Below are 22,698 nucleotides of genomic sequence, written 5' to 3'. Positions count from 1 at the left end.
CCAAAACAGTACTGTGTGGCGTGTGCTGCCAATGGAGTTGCCTGCGGTGATTTTCTGCACTGAGTCACTTGGAGACCAGCCCCTGGGACTGAGAGCTACACTTGAAAGCTATTTAATTTTATTGTTGCTCTCATATTAAAATATGACTTCACTGAGGCAGTTAAAAAAAAAAAAGTGATTTTGGTTTTTGGTGATATTATCACACCTGCTCTATAGGCTGCTTCCGAGGATTCTGCTTAGACGTCAGTATGGTAGTTTGACTTTCCCTGTGGTGTTTCCAGGAACATGTTACCTAAAGTCAGAATCCGTGCGTCCGGGACCATCTAGGGAGCACGGAGCTCCAGGTCTCTGTGTCAAGCCGGGGATCGGGGTTGCACTTAGAGAAGTCTGTGGGAGGGGAGGTTCAAGGACAGCAGACAGGGTTCTGAACACAGTCATCCAAAGGTATCTGAGGTCAGAATGTGCTGCTTCAGGTCCTCCCTAGTGATACGGCGAGTTTCTGTTACAACCAGTCACTCCGTCTATAAATGCTTCCAACAATTTAAACATTTTTTTCAAAGCTTTTTTTAATATTTTAGAAAAAAAGAAGCTTTGATTAAACAAAAGTGATTCCTTTCCTCTCAAGGGAAGCAGAATGATCCCTAGATGGTTTGATTCGGGATTAAAAAAAAAAAAAAAAAAAAACCCTGGAAATTATTCTGACTTTGCCAGGCTTCATGTAGAAGGATACACTCTTTCTTCCCCTCTTTGTCTTGAAGTCCTGGGAAAATTTACGTGACTATAGTCAATTTTGTTCAGTTCAATCCATGCTCAGCTTACTAAGGAATACTTTACTATCTTGTATTTCTTGTATTTAGTGATAAATTACAATAGTTCTTTCTGTGTCATAAATAATAAAGAGGCAAATTGTGGTCAATTGTAGATGCATATAGTCAATTGTATATTAAATATATTTTAGGAAAAATTAACCATTGATTTTAATAGACCAGCTCGCTATGAATAATGACGATCTTTAAATTTTAAATAAGTTTTTAAAAAATGCATTATGAAAAAATTTGCAAAACTATGTATGGAACAAAAAACCCCAACGATTCCTTAGTTTGAAATTAAATACCATATACTGCCAGTGCTGTGAAATATGGCTAATGAAAAATAGTTTAGAATATGTTACTCTGAGTTGTTTTTCACTATTGCAATTAAAAAGAGAATGATAGGCCCTGATCGGTTTTGCTAAGCGGTTAGAGCTTCAGCCCACAGACCAAAGAGTTGCGGGTTCAATTCCAGTCAAGGGCACGTACCTGGGTTGCATTTTGGGCCCCAACCCTGGTTGGGACCATGCGGGAGGCAACTTGTAGATGTGTCTCACACTGATGTTTCTCATTCTCTTAAAAAATAAAAAAGAGAATGATAGTTGGCAAAACACCCTAAAATCAAGAAGCACTATAGAATAGTGATTAAGAACAAGGAATTGGCCCTGGCCTGTTTGCTCAGTGGTTAGAGTGTTGGCCTGGGGACCGGAGAGTCCCTGGTTCAGTTCCCCGCTGGGGGCGCGTGCCTTGGTTGCGGTTTGTCCCTGGCCCTGGTTGGGAACCTGGGTCATGGGGTGGTAGTCACTTGGTGTGTCTCTCTCCCTCCCTCCCTCTCTCCCTCCTATTCTGTTTGAGGATAAATGCAAAAATGTCCTCCGGTGAGGATAAAAAAAAAAAACAAGGAATTGTGAGTCAAACTATCAAACTATCCAGGTGTGGAATCTGGCTCTTCCACTGTCTACACTGTCTAGACTGGGTAATTGTTTTAAATTTCACTTTGCCTCCGTTTTGTCATCATTAAAATGGGGATAATAATAATGGTACTTCTATCACAGATTTCTGTGAATGTTAAATATGCTAATATTCGTAAAGTGCTTAGAATAGTCTTTGCACATAGTAAACTTACATATTATAATTTATTGCTGTAATAATCATTATTATTATCAACTATGCTTTTTTTCCAAATGGTGCTCTATTGCTCTGTATCAGGAAACCAACTTCAAATCATATGCAAATAATTTGCCATAAAAAATCTATCATGGAATTGTTAGTGTTTCCCATTTGAAATGAAGAACTTAAAAAATGATTTAATGTTCATTTCTCTGTCACATCCTGCCAATCACAAAAGACCACATATTGTATGATACTATTTATATGGAATGTACAGAACAGCAGATGTGCATAGATACAAAGTAGATGAGTGGTTACTTAGGGTTGAAGAAATACAGGTTGGAGAATGACTGTTATTGAATGGGTTTTCTTTATGGGGTGATAAAAACATTCTAATTGGTTTTTTTTATCCTCACCTGAGGACATTTTTCTATTTTTTGTTCAGAGAGAGTGGGAGGGAGAGAGAGAGAGAAAGAGAAATATCAACGTGAAAGGGACACATCGAGTGGTTGCCACCCACACGACCCAACCAGAGCCAGGGACAAACTGCAACCGAGGTATGTGCCCTTAGCAGGAACTGAACCCGGGTCTCTCTGGACTACAGGCTGATACTCTAACAGCTGAGCCAAACTGTCCAGGGCAAAAAAATTCTAATTTTTTAAGGTGATTGATGTACAACTTCATAAATATACTAAAACCATTACATTTTAAACTTCATATGGATTAACTTAATGGAATATATTTGAATTATAAATCAATAAAGCTGTTTTAAATTTTTTAAACATAAGGGAGAATTCTGAAAAGATGGTGGTAGTGGTATCAGAATAGCTTTTGGATTTGCCAAAGTTGCTCACATCAAAACAGTCAGTTCCTAGTAAGTAATGTCAATAAGCCGTGAAAAGTATGTACAACAAAATTGAGTGGAATTTATCCCTATAAAACTTACAAGCTAATGGGGACAAACTAGCAACTGGCCAAGACCTGTGTGATATTCATGTCTATAAAAGAGAAGGCAGTATCATCACAATAGAGCCAACAGGTAGGTATTCACTAGAAAATTAGGCAGTCAGTTTGAGAATGGCAGCTAAAACTGGGAGGGGTTGCCTGGTCAGTGTGGCTCAGTGGTTGAGCATCAACCCATGCACCAAGAGATCGCCAGTTCGATTCCCGGTCAGGGCACATGCCCAGGTTGTGGATTCAATCCCCAGTGAGGGGCATGCAGGAGATGACCAATCGATGTTTTCTCTCATCGATGTGTCTCTCTCTCTCTCACTCTCCCTCCTCTCTGTCTAAAAATCAATAAAGATAAAAATTTTCTTTTAATGTTAAAAAAAAACTAGAAGGGGTTTTACCCACTATGATAATGAGTGGGCTCAAAAGGTCTGTGGCAGGTGTATGGGGCTGGAGCAGTCCAGACACCATGAGCTCTCAAAATGGGTCCACCGGGACTCCCTCCCAGGACAGCAGCCTGTGTCCAAAACCAATAAAATACCAAAAAAAAAAAAAAAAGCACAACCAAGTAAAAACACCCCTGGGAGTGGAATCAAATTGCGTAGACCAGAGACAGATGAAGGGAAGAGAAGATCGCATCAAAGTGCTAGAAGGGAAATAAGCCAGGAAATCTCAAGGGCAAGCCACCATACTTTGATAGATTTACTGAGATTCTATAAACTTACAGCCTTTTTCAGGGTTTTGACATTAATCAGCTGACATTGGTCCTGTATCATTTTAGAGCCTCAGTTTCCTCATTCGCAAAATGACAGGACCATAATAGACCATCTCTGAGATTTTCATAGGACTGGCTCACAACTGTAGAATCTAGTATATCTTTTAAAGTGCACCACTTTACTAAAGATATGTTGTTTCATACAATAAGAATTCTATGTTTTATTATTTTTTAAATAAATTTGTTGTGGTGACATTGGTTAATAAAATTATATAGGTTTCAAGTACACAGTTCTGTGATACAGGGTCTCTATGTTCATTGTATATGTACCACCCAAGACAAATCTTACTCTGTCACCTTGAATGTGGCCCCTGCCAGCCTTCACCACCTCTCCCTTCTCTGTCGTATCCACCCTACTGTTGTCTGTCTCTGAGTTTTCATTTGTTTGCTTTTCTAGTTAGTTCATCTGTGGCTGTCAGCTTTATATCCCACAGATGAGTGAAAGTATATGTTCTTGACTTTGTCTGACTTCTTTCACGAGAGCAAAGTTTAAAATGGATTAAGAGCGAAAGGGGAAGAAGGCAAAGGATATACATAAAATGGATATTTGGTGGTTATCTGCTTTACTTGCTAATAAGAATGCTATTGGAACTTCATGTTTATTTCTTACTTTCCATTAAAAAACTTACATCTCAATTTCTTATATAGTATTTAGTACTTGGCCAAAATAAGTTAGATATAGGTTTTTTTTAAATTTTTATTTCTTTGCATTCTGATGCTATCTTCAATTTACTATCAAATTTATTGTAATTTTTTTCAAAAATAAAAATGAAACCAAAGAAAAGACATATTCTTTGTCTGCCCAGGGATGCATTAAGAAGTATATCTCCTTTTTAGACAAGTTAACAAAAAAAATCAAGGGACTTATTTGTAGAAAAAAAAAAAAAAGACAGATTATAAAATTGACATCTCTTCTTTTTTAATTCAAATTGATTTTTAAATGGCTTGTACAAAAATCATAAAATGCAACCACTGTTCTACAAAGCAGAGAAATAGAAAGAGAATTTATGTTAAAAGGAGACGAATATTCCATCATTGTAATTATAAATGTGTCGATTGTAAATTTAAATGGTCAATCCATTTTCATTCAGAATACTATTCATTAAATGTGATAATTCACCTGATTCTCACTGAGTTTACTATTAATACTAAAGAGCATGTCTGCCATTTCTGCCATAGGCCACTGTGCAAATCCTAGCTTAGCCGCTTGCTCTCTGCTCTGTGGTTTTGGGCATAACCTTCCTTTGTCCCATTTTCTCAGCTATAAAATTGAACTGACACTGTTTCCATCTCCTGGAGTTCTTGCAAGGATTCAATAATTTACTTTATATAAAGTGCTTTGAAGCATGCATGAGCTATAGTAACCACTGCACATCTTTGGGCTAAAACTAAAAATGAGCAGCAACAGCAAATGATTTTCCGTTGTTGTAGGCACAACACTGTTTACATCAGTGCTTAAGATCTGGTTCTGTTCTGTGCACAGGTCCAGCAGACGATTATTGATCGTGTAGGCTGAGGAAAACTCTGCGTGGTGCGCCAGGCACGGCTCCTCAGGGCAGGACTGCGATGGATGTCTTACGCAGTGTTTGGCTTTATTTATTTTCTGTTTCCTCTTTTAATGCCCTCTGTTGGACTCCTGGCATTTCTTCTCCTTCCCCATGTACACCCCCCCCCCATATCTTCTATTTCCAGGACCACTTTGTGAACTGTCTCCAGGACACTGGTAAACCTGGTACCTCGGGTGGAAGCCAATAATGATATAAGATGTCAGCTTTTCCGTGGAAAAATCTGGAAGATCCAATTGAATGATGACCAGTTTTCAGTTCAGTGAAAAAGAAGTAATTTAGGAAATAGAAAATGCTTCCAGAAGTTAATAAAATCTTCTGAGTAAGCAGTAGCTACTCGGTCTCCCTCAAAATTCATATAGAACAAAACAAAACAAAACATTACACTCCCTAAATTATCCTAAATGTGAAAGGAAGGAACCAACTTGGGAATAAAGTAAGAGAAGCCAGTGCCATAATTTTAGATGCCTAGTACATTGTCTTCACACAAAGCCTGAAAAGACATCTTTTTTTATTATAACTACGTTCACACCTATCAGCTTGTCCCCTTAAAAACTGTATGTATGACTCCTAAGTGCCCTTTAAACAGGAATTGATCTGGAGTGACAGATAGTGGTTTGAGGACAGTGACTTCAGTGCAGCATCACTCTGGATTTGAATTGAACTTGGGAGATCACAAAACAGTGATTGTTATATATAAAGTTCACGAATACATAAATCTATAAACAGAACCCTGTAGAGTTTCATTTTGGAACTTACCTTCTACACTTAGTTTAGATGAAAAGCTGTATTTCTGCTCAACATATGAGTGTTCCAACTGTTGCATTTAGATCTTTCACAATTTTCTTTTAAATAAACGTTGTCATTCCGGCCCATGTGGCTCAGTGGTTGAGCGTCAACCCATGCACCAAGAGGTTGCTGGTTCGATTCCCAGTCAGGGCACATGCCCAGGTTGTGGGCCCGATCCCCAGTAGGGCATGGAGGAGGTGGCCATTCGATGTTCTCTTTCATCGGTGTTTCTATCTCTCCCTCTCATTTCCTCTCTCTGTAAAATCAATAAAGGAAAAAATAAATAAAATAAAATAAACGTAGTCAGAAAAGGGAAAAAAAAAAAGATGGTAAGCAATGTAACAAATAATAATTAAATGTCTCACCTAAATGAAATAATTAAAAGCAACTTTTATTTTTAATAAGTTATGGTCAGATAATATGTAGGTAGCACTGTATAATGTAAAGGTTCATACATGATGGAAGAATAGGACTATGGATGGATGGATAAAGTAATGAATGGATAGACAGTCAAATGAATTAGTTGAAATCATTTCTTCAAACCTTGTTATATGTGTGAAAATTCAGAACAGAGCAAGTTCCTGCCTTCATTGGGTTACATTCTGGTGGCAGATGCAGACAATAACGTAACAGATAATATTGTGTCACCTGGCCACAGGCGCTATGAAGGGACTAGGGTGAAAGTGGTGGAGAATTATGAACCTGATTAGAGTGGTCAGAAACTGTCCTTTGGAAGAAGATCACAACTGAGCAAAGGCACCCCTGCAAACACCTTGGGGGGAAGCACTCCAGGCTTCAGAACTAGGAAGGCAGAACTCCTGGGAGGGGCGCACCTGGGCAGGGCTGAGGCCTCATCATGCAAAGCTTTGTCATCAGAAATGCCTGCTCTGGACGGGCATCTTCGCACAGCACAGAGCTTCAGCAAGGAGTCATTCTTCCTAGGTATGAGCCTGACTCTGCCACTTATTTATTGTGTGACCTTGAATAAATACCTACCAACTGGGTGCCTAAGTCTCGTTATAGCAATAACAAATAGAAATTACCTATAGGGTAATTGTGAGAATTTATCAAGTTCATATATGCCAGGAGCTTTGAACAGTAACTCTTCATAGTAGTTACTCAATAAATGTTAGACATGATGATCATTATCATCATCACAGCAATATTTAATCCTTAGTACAACTCTGGAAAATTGAAATACCAAGGGGTTACCCTCAATAATACCAGCCAGACTGATTTCCTTATTGATGCTTAATGACATTGCAAGTTCTATCCATATTTAGTCACAGTAGCCTAGAACACTGCTAAAATCAAGAGTAGCTTGGGTAACAATCAACCAATACCCGCCCTATCTAGTTTGTGTTCTTAAAAGAAAACATATTGCTAGCATTCCTAGCAGTAGACTGTTTCAGTAACACTAATTGAAATATTTTAAAACATTGTAAATCTTGTTTTTCTAAAAATTTAAAGTTCAACCAATCTTCATTTTTGAACTTATTTTATTTTGGATTCAGAAATGTTTTCAGTGAGGGGAGAAGAAAAACAAAATAAACCTTATATGCAAATGTTATAGAACTTGAGCCCAATCCAGGTCACAGTAGATTCTTCAACTGTTTATAGGTGACTATTTTTATTCAAGATTTTCTTATGAAATTCACAGAATTTTTTAAATTTTTTTATCCTCACCTGGGCACATTTTTGCACTTATCTTCAAATAGCGAGGGAAGGAGAGAGGGTGGAAGAGAGAGAGAGAGAAACATCGATATGAGAGAGACACATCAACTGGTTGCCACCCACACAACCCCAACAGGGGCTGGGGACAAAATGCAACCGAGGTACATACCTTTAGCGGGAACAAACCCGGGACTCTCTGATCCACAGGCCGACGCTCTAACCACTGAGATAAACCAGCCAGGGCCACTGAATCTTTTATAACTAAAGCTAAACTCTTCTGTCAAGAATTGTCATAATTTATTAAATATAATCTTTATTTAGAGCCAATTCATATTTTTAAATTAAAGGTGGTACTACAAATTAACCATTAGTAGCTGGGTGAATGCCCAATGGTTTCTCAAAAGAAAAAAATAGACTTATTTGACATAACTACCTCACATTTCTTCAAATCTCTTTTATTGATTAACAAAAGATGTTGTGTTTAAAATATTTCTTTTTCCTCTGTGTGGTCGATTTTATTTATTTATGTATTTATTAAATTGGGGTGACATTGATTAATAAGTTCATACATATTTCAAGTGGACATTTCTATGATACATATTAAATAATAATCAAAATATTTATTATAATTTGCCCTGGCTGGTTTGACCCAGTGGTTGGAGCATCGGCCGGTGGACCAGAGAGTCCTGGGTTTGGTTCCCGCTAGGGGCACGTACCAAAAAAAAAAAAACATTTATTATAATTAATGTACACTGTATATCCTGATTATATTTTCTTTTCCAATTTATATGTTAATGACATTTCATATATAAATGCACATTTTATAAAATATAATCCACATATCAATGCAAATAATATTAGTCACTTTAACTTTAACAAAGAAAGGTAACTTTTTTGGTGATTCGGAATTTTTGATTACTCATCAAAAGGGAAGAATGGTGAATCAGTTCATTGATTTATAAACAAATACTACAAATTTTTAAACCTATTATTGTATGTGACAGAGACATTTGCTGTTTGCAAAATATTCCTTTGTCCTCCACGTGGCCCAGACCCTTTGGGTAGGTGGATCTATGTGAGCAAGATTGGCCAACGTGCTATGACGAAGGAACTTGCCACTTCCAGGTTGAAGCACTTAAGCAGGTGGATACTCCTCCAGGTCCTCCTTCTGCTTCTGTAGGAGAGGGGACGCCTCATTTTCCAGGCGGTGATTCTACTTGTGCCTGGTCCCTGAATTTGTAGAGGAAAACCCCTCGAGCAGATTATTCTAGATCTGGATATTGAGTAACAAAAAATTATTTTTGAAATTTGGTGGTTATTTTTTGTCATATAATCTAATTGATCTGAACTAACACACCATATAATTCCCTATATTACACAGAGGAATATTATTCCAATTAAAGCTATTATAGACTCATACTGTATGTATGTAGAGTTGTATTTGACATTGGGTTGTCCAGGATTGTAACATAGGAAGCAAATACATTTGTTGTCTGTAAGGACACATTATGAGGATTGTGGTTTCTTAATTAATGACCAAAAAGAAATCACAACAAAGATATCAATTCTTTGTAGGATTTTTTCAAACTAAAGATGTAAGAGAGAAGTATACTTACCTTTCAGATTCTAATACTCTAAATACATTGAGAAAGAGCTTCTAACATCCCTGGCTCCAGCCTTGTGGGGAAAGAGGTCAGAGAAATAAAGTTGACTCTAAACAATATTCAGAACCAACAGGTGCAGAGAATCCTTGTGGCATCAACCATCTGCTCGCAGTAATTGCCAGCTATTACCCTCATTTTGCTTTATTGATTGGATTGACTTGAGACAGGCCTCAGGCAAGAAGCCTCATTGTCATGGTTGACCCATAACATTGTTCTGCTTTAAGACTTAGAGCCAACCCCTGGCCAGTTTGGCTCAGCTGTTAGAGTGTCAACCTGTGGACCAAAGAGTCGTGGGTTCAATTCTGGTGAAGGGCACATACGTCGGTTGCAGTTTGGTTCCCTGTTCTGGTCCAGGTCATGCAGGAGGAAGCCAGTCAGTGTGTCTCTCTCACATCAATGTGTCAGTCTCTCTCTCTCTCTCTCTCTCTCTCTCTCTCTGCCTCCCACTGTCTGAAGATAAACCGAAAAATATCCTCTGGTGAGGATTTAAAAAAAAAAAAGACTTACAGCAAAGTTATTTGCTTCTTGTTGATCAGGGACTACATTTTAGTCCTCGTCCCATGTCCATATTTTAAACGATAGGACTATGTAATTGAGTTTTTTATTATATCTTTAATCAGCTATTTTAAATTAAAAAAAGCAAAGTCATGGATCATTTAATTACTTTAACATTATATTTAAATCAACTATTTATTACACACCTAAAAATATCAGATATTACTTTATCTTTCAATAAAATTTCTAAAATTAACATCTCTATGTCAAAATGGTCTACATTTAAAGATGTAATAGTAATTATATCATAATAATAAGCTGAATATTGTAATTAATGTAATTATACAAATTATAATCAAAGCACAATGATATAACTTTGTTCATTCATAATATTAAATAAAAATAATTACTTTAGCATAGATTTTTAGTAAGCCTTAAATAGCCCTCGAAATATCATTAGTAAAGGTACTATAAATTTGAATAATAACATCTTCAGTTTATATGCTTTCTAATTAGAATTTGTTTCAATTACAATGAACATTTTTGCACTTACTATCTGGGTCAGCATGATTATTGCACAGAGAATTCGCAACAATATGGTACTTCAATCTTTACTGAACTATATTTCACTAATTTTTTTCTATTTAAGATTAGCATGAATGTTTATCAATAATAAGATTTCCACTTTAAATTTCTGAAATATTTTTTTATTATACAGTTGAAAGATATGCTTCACAGTCTTTAAACAAATATATGACATAGAAGCTGCAAGTGGACTTAAAATGAGTAGATGCAGAACTCGAGAAATTTACAACCCATTGGATCTAACATACAGAAATGAGTTTCAGTAAAACACACAGGTATTTGTACATGCACAAATACTAAGCCAGGGCCAGAAACCAACTTCCCTATTATTGAATGTAACGGAACATGCACACATACATTCACAAAGTGGTATATGTGAGTTTCTGAAAAGCCATTTTTAGAATAATCACACCAGAAAAGGACTGATGGGAAAGTAGGTCTGGGAAAGCCACAATGAGCAGAGGTAACTAAGTTATACAGTACTGACACAAGTAATAGCAACCATAGTAAAAATTCCAGCATAGAGCCCTGGCCGGTTTGGCTCAGCAGTTAGAGCGTCCGCCTGCGGTCCGGAGAGACCCGGGTTCGGTTCCCGCTAAGGGCATGTACCTCGGTTGCAGTTTGTCCCCGGCCCTGGTTGGTCCTGCGGGTGGCAGCCACTCGATGTGTCCCTTTCACGTCGATGTTTCCCTCTCTCTCTCTTCCTCTCTCTCCCTCCCGCTCTGTACAAAAAGTCCTGGATGAGGACTAAAAAAAAAATACCAGCATAGTAAATAAAGAAGCTTTTCAGTGAAATAGTACTTCACCTAAAAAGGGAGGGGGTAAGGTGGGAGGCAATGAGTCTTGATGGAGGGTGGTATAAAAAAGTTAAGAGCTATTGAATAATGGAGACCAAGGAAAAGTGACCAAAGATTGGAGAAACCATAGGACCAATAGTACTTCTAAACGAGCATGTAGAGAAACACACTCAGCAACCCTGCCTTCCACTGGGACTGTCTGGGCTCGGCTGGTCTAGTGTTGACATCTGCTGTGCCTTGGTGGCGCAGGCGTTACTGTAGTGGGAAAAGTCACGCAGGAATCAACACAGCTCTGTGTTGTATTGACCTACTTCCCTCATCGGTCAGTTGCATACAAAGTTCATGTTTTAGGGACCATGCATCGGATACGTGATAACGCAGACAATGGAAGGAAACTAATATATGTTAAACACCTAGTGGGTGCCAAGATCAAACCAGACCCAGCACATACATTATCCCCTTTAAAAAGGGAATGGTGTTTAGTACAGAGCGGTTTCCTGAAGGACACGAGCAAAATGAGAGTGCATAAATTGTCTGGAATTTTGCCTCAGAGGAGTTGGGACATACAAAGTTTTAAATTATTGATTACAAGGTTGGGAAGGAGCTCAGCATGAAAAAAGAAAACAGCAGCTAACCAGCATGGTTGGGATTTATGTCAACTAGTTTACTTTTTGGTCTTTTCGTTTTTGTCCACTCTCACGATCATTTCTAGCAAATCTCTAGGTTCATTAAGTCTAGTTTAATTGCCAGTGGCATCAAACCTTGAGGGAGATTATTTAAGAATACAAGGAATCTCAGGAAACCCAAGATCAGAAAAACAGTCCAGCCTCAGGAAGGTTCTAAAACCAGGAAATGAAAAAGAGGGAACTTGGCCAGTGATCTCTGTGTGCCTCTGACCTTTTTAATTGCTTCTCTCTACACTTCTGCTTCGGTCGCCCCTCCTGGCACCAGCGCTGTCTGCTGCAGCACACATAGACAGAAACATGCCTGCACCACAGGATTCAAGAGCCCAACACATTGCTGCAGAAACTGACTGGTAACATTTCTAAATTTTCTGGCAAGGGGCGCTGATTGACCTATCTTGGGTCAAATGGCCACTCTCAAACTCTTGTATTGTAATCAGATGGCAGGGACATGCTGTATAAACATGCCTACTGGGCCCCCACCTTGGAGGCAGCATGGATAGGGGAGTGGTTGAATGAAGGGGGTGGGATAAATAAGTTCACTATTGGCTCTTTGAAAATGTACTCTTAGAACTGTATTCATTTAACAAATACTCCACAAACAAGTATATTGAAGGGTATTCCCCAGTGAGTTCATGTTCCCATAGATGGCTAGTCCAATGGCATAGGTAAGGGTAATGAAATGATCTAGCACGTGCAGTAGGACTCGAGATGGGGGGATGGGTATTGGAAATACTGTGACGGAGATCATTCAGAATGGGGGATTTCGCTCTAGTTATTATGTTTCCCTTCCTGCTGGGAGAAAAAAATCCCACACAAACAATAAGGTGGGGAAGGAGGCAAAGAGAACATACTTAAAAAATTTCCTTGAAGCTGTAGCACATCAATTTGACTTATAGCTAATTAGCCACATTTTGTTGCATGGTCAAATTAAAAGGAAGCCTAGGATATGTGTTTGTTCAAAACTAAGGTAAAGGTAAGGAATGGATATTTGTTTAGAGAACATATAGTCTACTGTAAGTTTATACTAGGCAATTTCTCAGTCTTCGAGTATATAATTATCACTAATATTTATTGTCAATTAAGAGTGAATATAAATATGCACATGTCCGCTGGTAACCTCCACCCAGTGTCCTTTGCTCGGTTTCTCACATGCTCTCTGTTAAGGTTGCTTATTGTTTAGTCCTCTTCAGTCTTTGGGCATCTTTGCCTGTCTCCATAGTTCATCCCCTTGAACATTTCTTAAACCATCACACTTCCATCAAGATCACGTTCCCTTTTTAGTTTAGGTAAATGAATTGAACTATTTCTTTAAATTTTCACCAACCCTGGTTTGCACTAAATTTTTACAAGGAAAAACATGTTCCTGCTTTCGTAGGTGAAATGATGCAGTGTTTTAATTTATATCTACAATTAACGATGAGGTTAAATTTTTTAAAACTAGTATGCTTGTTATTATAGGTCATTCACATTTCTTTTTTTCACAGTAGCCCATTTATTTCCTTGCTAAAATTTTCTGTTGCGTTTTTGCTTTCTTATATTAATTTGGACATGTTCTTTCTTTACTAATTATATAAATCCTCTTTTATAAGATATGTTGTAAATATTACTTTCTTGCTTTTTATTTATTTATGTCTTTAAACTGAAGTTTTATATTGATTAGAGAGAGAGAAACATTAATTTGTTATTCTACTTATCATGCATTGATTGGTTTATTATTGCATCACCCTGACTGGGGATGGAACCTGCAACCTTGGCGTACTAGGTGGCGCTCTAGCCAATTGAGGTACCCAGTCAGGGCTCTTTATATATTCTTATAGAAAACATCTTATGACATTTATTTAATTTAATATAATTAAGGTTTTACTCTATAGGTTTGCCTTTATCACTAGGCTTAAGAAACACTCAGATTAAATGTTCTTTATATATTTTTCATCTATACATTTTAGTGCCAATATTTAGATGTCTTCGAGCCATACATAATTTTTTCATCACCAGATTTTTGTCTTACTTTAATAATAATTTATACTTTTGGTTGTTCCTTCTTCACAAGTCCTTTGCCAAAATAATTCACCGTAACTTTGTTTTGTTATATATTTTTTTCTTTACATGTTGGCACATTTGACTTTCCTAGTATTTTAATCTACAATTTTGTATTTTATTCTGTTTCCATTACATGGAGGGAACACCCTGGATTCGTTTTAGTTGTTTATTTTTTAATAGTTAATTATAATTCTCTTAATTGTCCCACTGTGGTGGAAAATAAATGTGAAATACAATGATTATCATGATTATCAAGGACTGATTTGTTTGGCAGGGACATGATTTTATGTTATTGCTTTAAATGTGAGCTTAGTCCAAAGTATTAATAGGTTCTTTTAATCTGTACTAAAGCTAAATGTGTTGGTTGAGCTAATAAAAAAAAACTAAAAATATTAAGAAATTAATAGTTTTATTATTGACTAACTGAAATTTTACGTGGTAAAATGTTTCTAGATCATCTTTAATGTGAGTTATTTTATGCCTAGATATCTTTTTATGAGTTGAGTCATTGATTGCAAGCTGTCTCCACGGTTATTAACTGTTGTAAGCACATTGAAATGAAGTTGAGTGGAATGCAGCCTTCTTTGGGATTTGAATGCAATTGCCCAATAAGCTGTGGGATGTCTGTAAGAAACCATGGGGCACACGCTTTGTAGGGTATGGAGACCTTCAACAAGGGGAAACCGTAGCCTGTGTTTAAATGATTGGAAAAAAATGGGTTCTCTAGTTGTCCAGGATCCAAGAAAGCCCATTTCTGGAAATCAATCCTCTCCCTGCCTTTTGTCTCACTGGTTCTGATGCTAATATTACCTACAGCCTATGATAAATGTACATCTCTGAAGAGGCAACCGTTGTTTTCTTCCTTCTGCCCCATCTCTCTCTCTCTCTCTCTCTCTCTCTCTCTCTCTCACTCACTTTCTTTTCTCCTGTTAAAAAAAAAAAAAAAAAAAGTTAACTTTCTATTGTGAGATGTATCAGTGATCATAGTTATCAACCCTGGCTGCCCACTAACATCCCTTGAGGAGATTAAAATCCTCTCTCTGCCCAGGCCCTGTTCCAGACCATTTAAATCATTACCTGAGTGTGGGCTCCAGGTACCCATAGTTTTTAAAGCTTCAGGTTATTCTAATGTGCCCTTTATTATTTGCAATCTTATTATACATATAAAATAGTAATTTAAGTGTATGTTTTAGCATAATATTAAAGTGATCCCCAAGGTACTCTACATAAATTATCATAAAGATGTAAAAATTTGATCCATGAATAATTTCAATATAATTGTCAATTAGCTTTGATAAAATAAGTATTTTATTACATGATTGAGTCATATTTATCACAAAAGTCTGGAGATGCAGATTTAGTTCACTCATTGTTTTGGAAATGCCTGACAGCCCTGGCCGGTTTGGCTCAGCAGTTAGAACCTTGACCCAAGGACCAGAGTCACAGGTTCAATTCCAGTCAAGGGCAGTGTTTGGCAAACACAGTTCTCACTGTTCAACCAGTCAGTTAAAACAGACTTAATTTTCATCATTATAAACCTGTCTTTATTTTCAAAACTGAAATATGTGTAAATATTCATCCCATGACAGTTATCCCACTTCTATATATAATAATTGTTGAATGTAAATTATCTCATATTTCTTATGTCTCTTGAAAATATATTCAAGTGTAATCTTTTAGAAAATAACATTTGCCCTTTTATTTATTTATTATTTTGTTATCCTCACCCAGGACATTTTTCCATTTTTTGTTCAGAAAAAGTGGGAGGGAGAGAGAGGAAGAGAGAGAGAGAGAAACATCGATGTGAAAGGGACACATCAAGTGGCTGCCACCCGCACAACCAACCAGGGCCCGGGACAAACTGTAACCCAGGTACGTGCCCTTAGCGGGAACCGGACCTGGGTCTCTCTGGACCACAGGCCAACGCTCTAATCACTGAGCCAAACTGGCCAGGGCAATATTTGCCCTTTTAATGGCAATGTCCCATGCTCTATGCAAACCAAGGCTGTGTTTTAGTATCCTTTTTATCAATAAAAATGCCCCTAAATTTAAGTGGCGAATAAAGGCAGGCCATGCTGCAACACCTGCTTCTAGAACAGTGCCTAACACTCATTAGACAATCAGCAAATACGTATATTTTTAACTGTGGTAAAATACACAGAACATAAAATTTATCATCTCAATCATTTTTAAGAGTACAGTTCAGTAGCATTAAGTACGTTGACATTGTTGTACAACCATCACCAACATCCGTCCAAGAACTCTTTTCATCTTGCAAAACTGAAACTCTGTATCCATTAAATTCTAACTTCATTTTATTTCTTTTTTGAAATTGTATTTTGTTTTATTTTTTCCATCACCATTTATCCCCTCTATGCCCTCTTCCACCTCCACCCACCCACCCTTCCATCATTGTAATCACCAACCACACTGTTGTACATGTCCATGAGTTCTCTTTTTTTCTTTTTTTGTTTAACTCCTTCATCCATCCCCAATACCTCCCCCAACCAGAGCTCTCTGCCTACACTGTATCTGCATTACTCTGCTTAAAAAGAAAGAAAACTTTACTCTTTGCAACCTTATAGATGGACCTGGAGAACATTATGCTAAGTGAAATAAGCCAGTCAGAGAAAGATAAGCGCCATATTGATTTCACTCGTATATGAAATTTAATGAGCAAACTGAACTACTAAACTCTGACTTCTTATTTCCCTTACCCCCAAACCCTGGCGACTACCATTTTACATTTTGTGTCTATGACTTGGACTATTCTAGATACTTCATATAAGTGGAATCATGTAGTTATTTGTCCTTTTGTGACTGGTTTACTTTGTGACTTATTACTTAGCACAATATCCTCAAAGTTCATCCATGTTGTAGCATATATAAGAATTTCTTTCCTATTTAAGGCTGAATGATATTCTATTTTATGTATAGACCACATTTTTTTTCTTCATTCATCTGCCAATGGACACTTGGGTGGCTTCCACCTTTGGCTATTGTATATAATGCTGCTATGACAATTGGTATACAAATATGCATTGAGTTCTGCTGTCAATTCTTTCTGGTATATGTGCTAAATTAGAATTGCTGGATCAGTCTATTTAGTGTGGCTCAGTGGTTGAGCATCGACCCATGCACCAAGAGGTCGCTGGTTCAATTTCCAGTCAGGGCACATGCCCAGGTTGTGGGCCTGATCCCCAGTGGGGGGCATGCAGGAGGCGGCCAATTGATGTTCTCTCTCATTGACATTTATATCTCTCTCTCCCTCTCCCTTCCTCTCTCTATAAAATCAATAAAGAAAAAAAAAAAAAAAAAAAGAATTGCTAGATCATACAATAATTTTATTTTTTAAATTTTTTAGGGTATTCCAATTCCTCATTTTTTCACCAAAGTTGTCTCTAGTTTTGTTGTTGTTGTTTTATTTTGTTTTTATTGTTGTTCTGGTTGCTGCTACTGCTGTTGTTTTATGGTGGCCATCCTAATGGTGTGAGGTGGTATCTCATTTGGTTTTGATTTGCATTTCCCCAATTTGCATTAGTGATGATGAGCATCATTTTATGTGGGCCATTTATCTATCTTATTTGGAGAAATATCTATTCTAGTCCTTTGCCCGTTTTTTAATTGGGTTGTTTGTGCTGTTGAGTTTTAAGCCAATATTTTTAAATGAGTATAGAGATAATTATGAGCAACAAGGCCGCCCTTTGCTTTGTCATTAAGCAACTACATCAGACAATATAAATGTATATGTACATATAAATTATATATAAACATTTCTAAATATGCCCCATTTCTGTTGTAAGTTCAAATACACTTGTGTAAAACTATCCAAACTCAGCAATCTCTTCTTCGCTTGCTATAATCTCAGTTGTAACATAATTTTCTTTTCTCTAAGGCATATCTTTTTGTTTTGTTAATCTACCATAATTTGTGGTACAAACTGTTGAACAGTGGCTTCTGCCATTGTATTCATTCATCAACCACAGTAATGTCATTGCAGGGAATCGGTTTCTGAGATACTGAAATGAACATCTAACTTGCAGCTACTAACAGTACATCAGCTACTATCCTTGTTCTAAGACCTGTATGCTTCCCTCACTTTCACTACGAGAAATGCTAATTTGTATCAAACTCCCAAGGAAAACTTTGATGAGAGTTTTAAGATATCAGACTTATTTGCATTTATACTTACATCTTCAGCTTTCATAATAGAAAAAAAGCTTTATTTTTAGTGATTAATATGTTGGTAGTAAATAGCATTGTATGGTAAATGGTTTCCTGCTATTTTTTACTGCCGTCTCATAAAGCTCTCTATCTAGACTAATCATTCTTTGAAAATAGTCAGGTTATTAAAGGTGTGAGTCTTTAATGAGCCACTGTCCCAACTTGCCCATATGTGTTTTTGAATGTCTAATAGAGGGAAAGATGAAAACCCTATCTTCTAGAAAGTATGTGGTGTGGTCGTGAAAGAGACTGTACAGAGGAGAACCAGACTGATCATAGGTGCATTCTCAGGCACATTAATTTTAGGGAGCCTCACATCTGGAAATGAGGAGCTAGAAACTGATTCCCTTAAAACTATACACCTTTATCCTCCTCGCCAAACCTGTGAATCCTCTCTGAGGTCCCCGTAACTCAGCCCGAAGATCGCTGATATGTGATTAGTTCATTTTCCCCTTCCGATGTGCATGCCACGTCTGCCAAAAATCAAATTTCTAAGCACATGAGATTCAGTTCTAAGTCTATTATGTTTCTATGATGTATTAGACTATGTCTTTGCCATTCGCACCATTCTATTTATTAAAATGTTTAGAGAAGTTTGTTATCTAAGGTATGTAGTCTCTTAATTTTGATCTTCTTTCTCAGGAGTGTCTTGATTCTTGTTAGCCTTTTGTTATTTTGTACAAATTTTAGATCAGGGTGATTTATGTTTCATTTCCACCACTCTGAGAAGCAGGCTTATTTCTCATTTACTTTAATGGAGAAGGTATAAGTCTATTAATTTCAGTTTTGTGTGGGAGCTTCCGGTAAATTCCGTGCCCTTGGTGGGGCCTACGCCAATGAAGTTCTCTGAAGATTTCAACAGAAATTTCTTGTTGGCTGCATTGTCTTCATTTCTGGCTTTGAATAGTTTTAAATTTAAAATATATTTTAGTATTTTATTATACATCGTAGCTATTTCCTCTCAGATGAGGTGACTTAAATTTCATTCTGCCAAAAATGGAAGTAATAAATGGCTTTCTATCCATAATATTTTAAAAAGTAAAATGCATTATTAACATAGAGGTATTTTGGAATGTTTTATAATATAAATTTGGGAAAATTATATCATCAGTTTTTAAATGTTTAGCCCACTTGAAATTTTTTCTTCTCTCAAGATGTCAACCCTGCTTTATTTATCCTTTAGGTCATAATGTGCTATTAGGTTAGATTATCTTTAAAATAATTTATATAACCTATTAAGCTCCTTATATATTATGTTAAGTTTGACTATGAATCAAATGAGCTTACAGATGTTTCTATCTAAAAATATCCCAAGACCTCTATTTTTAAATATTTTACCCATTTTAAAATTTCCCGAAAAGTATAGAACACACTTTAATTACATTCTGTCATCACCATTTTGATTTGAAAGACATATCTTAGAGGTTATATGATGATAAGCTTTGGAATAATTACCTGAGTTTGAATTTTAACTTTACTATTTCTCAGCTGTGTGACCTGGGGCAAGTTACTCAACCACTCTGTGCCTCTTCTATCAATTAAATTACTGTGAAAATCTACTGATATAACCTTTACAAAGTGATCAAATAAGTATCAAGCCCATTATAAGTCAATAATTAGTATTATCTATTAATACTGACGTCTTCTAACTATATTTAGGAAGTAAACAATAATATAACATATTATTAATGTTTTCCCAAAGCAGTATTTTATTGTAGCAAGAATGCTGGCCTGGGATGAATGCAAGAAGGACTAGGACTTCCAACATCTATAAATTAAGGAGTTTTACCAGCTTTATATATTTTATCTTATCTAAATCTTATAAGAACTTATTTTATATGTAAAGCAGCTAAGAATCTGAGAGGGCAAGTAAGTAGTCAAGATTCAAGAAAAAACTGGAAAAACTAACATAAATAGAACATGTAGTAAATGTCATATATGTACTGGTAACTGAACATACATGATCTCATTTAATGTTTACATACTCTATCATTCATATAAGAAATTTGATATCTCCAGTAGTCAGTTCAGGAATCTGAGTCTAAAAAATGTTAATTAATTTAAAGAAATCACACAAAGTGTTATAGATTTTACTCAAGGACATTTTAAGATTTTGTAAAAAAACAAAAATTTAAATGTTCTTTGCTGTAGTTAAGCTATTTGCTTACAATTATAAAGTACATCTAAATACTTATCCTTAGCCCCAGTTTCAGTAATAACTTTCAGTCCTCAGTAAACCTATTAGATTCTGAAGATTCAAGTGAAATACTATATTGAAAATACAGTACAGATTGATTTTTTACACATCTCACAAATATGAGAGAGTTCAATTGAAAAGGTCAAAGATATTATATTGTGATTACATTATTGGTGTTTAGTTTAGGCAGAAAAACATAACTTGATCATTGTTTGGCCCTGAATTTTGCACATAAATTGCAGTGTCTGGCAGTGATCTTACTATGTAAATAGTAGACAAGTTGGGCTAATTAAAAAGTCTGAATCAGACTGTTCAGCATTTCAAAATCTCTTCTTCTTCATTAAAGCCCATTAATAGGATCAAAATGAAAGAGCTTCGAGAGCTGTATGTTTTCAGGAAGGCTATATATTTCCTTGAACACGAGTGGGATTGTTTTCCTTTATTGCTTACACCATTGGTAATTGTTGTAGCCCTTCTCCTTCTAGAGCAGGGCCTCCGTAGATCAATAACAGATGCAGTTAACAGCTTCTATTCTTTCCACGCATGGACTGGAAACCAACTTTCTGAACCTTAAATAAATCAAGGTCATTTTTTGTTAAAGATTCTGGGATGGGTCAGCAAACTGAAGAAACAACTGTGCAAGCTATCCTTGGGAAGCATAAGCTCCAAGGACCTAAGCAACAGGGGCTCATGGAAATTTGTTCCAGTGAAATGCCCATTAGACACCTGTGCCCTCCAATCCTGTCATTTTTGTGTGTCTTGGTACAACATCCAATCTCAAATAGAACAATCCGGTTGGCCTGTCGTTAATCAGTTGTCTATCCTGAGATTAATCAGCCATGTAAGATTCTGGTAGTGAGCACTGCAGGGAAGCCTGCCTCTCCTCAGGCTACCTCCCCCCCGTTGGCAAGGGGTCTGCAAGAGCTGGAAGGACATGTCCACTCACAGCCCATACTCCCCGGTCGAAATCTGAGGTCTCAGGCTTCTCTGACCAAGTTGCTCCCAGCCTGCCTCAGGCTCTGCCGGCCTCTTCCCAGCTCTGTCCTCCATAAGCCGTAGCCTGAGAAATCAACTTGAACCAGGAAGCACATTCATCTTGTGTTTGTGTTGAACATGAGTGCAGGCTGCATGTGAGAGCACATGTTTTACAAAACTCTGGCCACTTTCTTCATCCATGTGATATGTACTAACACATTAAACACAGAAGATTCACAGCTAACTCTTGGGAATATGTACACTTCAGAAATAGGTCTCTATTTCCATCTGTACTTCCAAACTCTCCATGCCTTTAGCCTAAGTCCTTTGACTAATTATTTTTTATGTATTTTGTACCAAAAATTTTTAATGATTTTATTTTTTCCAGTTATTCCCACACCTTACTTCTATAGGATCAACAATAATAAACTCTTAGGCTTTATGTAACTTTTGATTTTTCCATTTTAGTGGAAATATACATGCTGGGGTGGGGGGTGTTTATAGCTCCAGACAGTCTACAAGAGTAATTTTCAACTCTTTAATGCCCAACAATGTTAATAGAATTTACATCTTACATATTAGCTCATAAGAGAAATGTGGTTTTGGAGGTTTGGGGTAGCTGAAAATGATAACCGTTGATTGCTTGTTACAACATTTTCGTACTTGCACTTATATTTTTAAAAATCAACCAGAAAAATTTCAGTGAATTAACTAAGAAAATGTTTTTATATAATACTTAATATTTTATAGAATTTTAGAGAGGAAAGACCTGAACAGTCCAGAGTGTCTGAATGATTTTATTTCAAGTTGCTTTGGGGTGTTACAACTATAGAAATAGAAATAAGGCTTATTGACTGTAAGTTTAGTGATTAATCTGTCACTCCATAATGGTTGTAAGAGAAAAAGAAATAAGTAAACACAATAATTGCTGACTAGGTTAGTAAGATTAGATAGATAGATAGATAGATAGATAGATAGATAGATAGATAGATAGATGATAGATAGATCGATAGATATAGATCTATATATAGAGAGAGAGATAGATATATCTATATTTATCTATATCTATCGATCTATCTATAAAGTTGTTTTCAATTTGGTCAAATGAATCATTTATTTATTACATAGTATAATACAAAATATTATGTATTAATATTTTGAATTGACCAGCAAATGCTTCAGTATAAATTCTGTGCAAAAGTCACCTGAGCAAAAGAAAAGGCAATAGCATTGAGACCAATGCTGAATACACTATTGCATCTGCTCCTTGGCCATTCCCAGTCAGATAGATGTGACATCCGTGCTGTAGCGCCAACTCTTCCGATACCTCACTCCTGTGGAGTGAAGACAAACCTAGAGCGA

At 36.6% G+C, this 22,698-nt stretch overlaps 1 protein-coding gene across 1 annotated transcript in view; it reads left to right on the top strand.

The window, feature by feature from the left end:
- MALRD1 (MAM and LDL receptor class A domain containing 1) overlaps positions 1–22,698 on the top strand; it is a 594,562-nt gene that overhangs the window by 341,264 nt on the left and 230,600 nt on the right.

The sequence above is a fragment of the Molossus molossus genome, unplaced genomic scaffold, assembly GCF_014108415.1.
Source record: "Molossus molossus isolate mMolMol1 unplaced genomic scaffold, mMolMol1.p scaffold_m16_p_1, whole genome shotgun sequence".
NCBI classification, from domain to species: Eukaryota; Metazoa; Chordata; class Mammalia; order Chiroptera; family Molossidae; genus Molossus; species Molossus molossus.
Note: the sequence above shows the minus strand (reverse complement) of the source record. Positions and strands in the feature narration are given on the sequence as shown.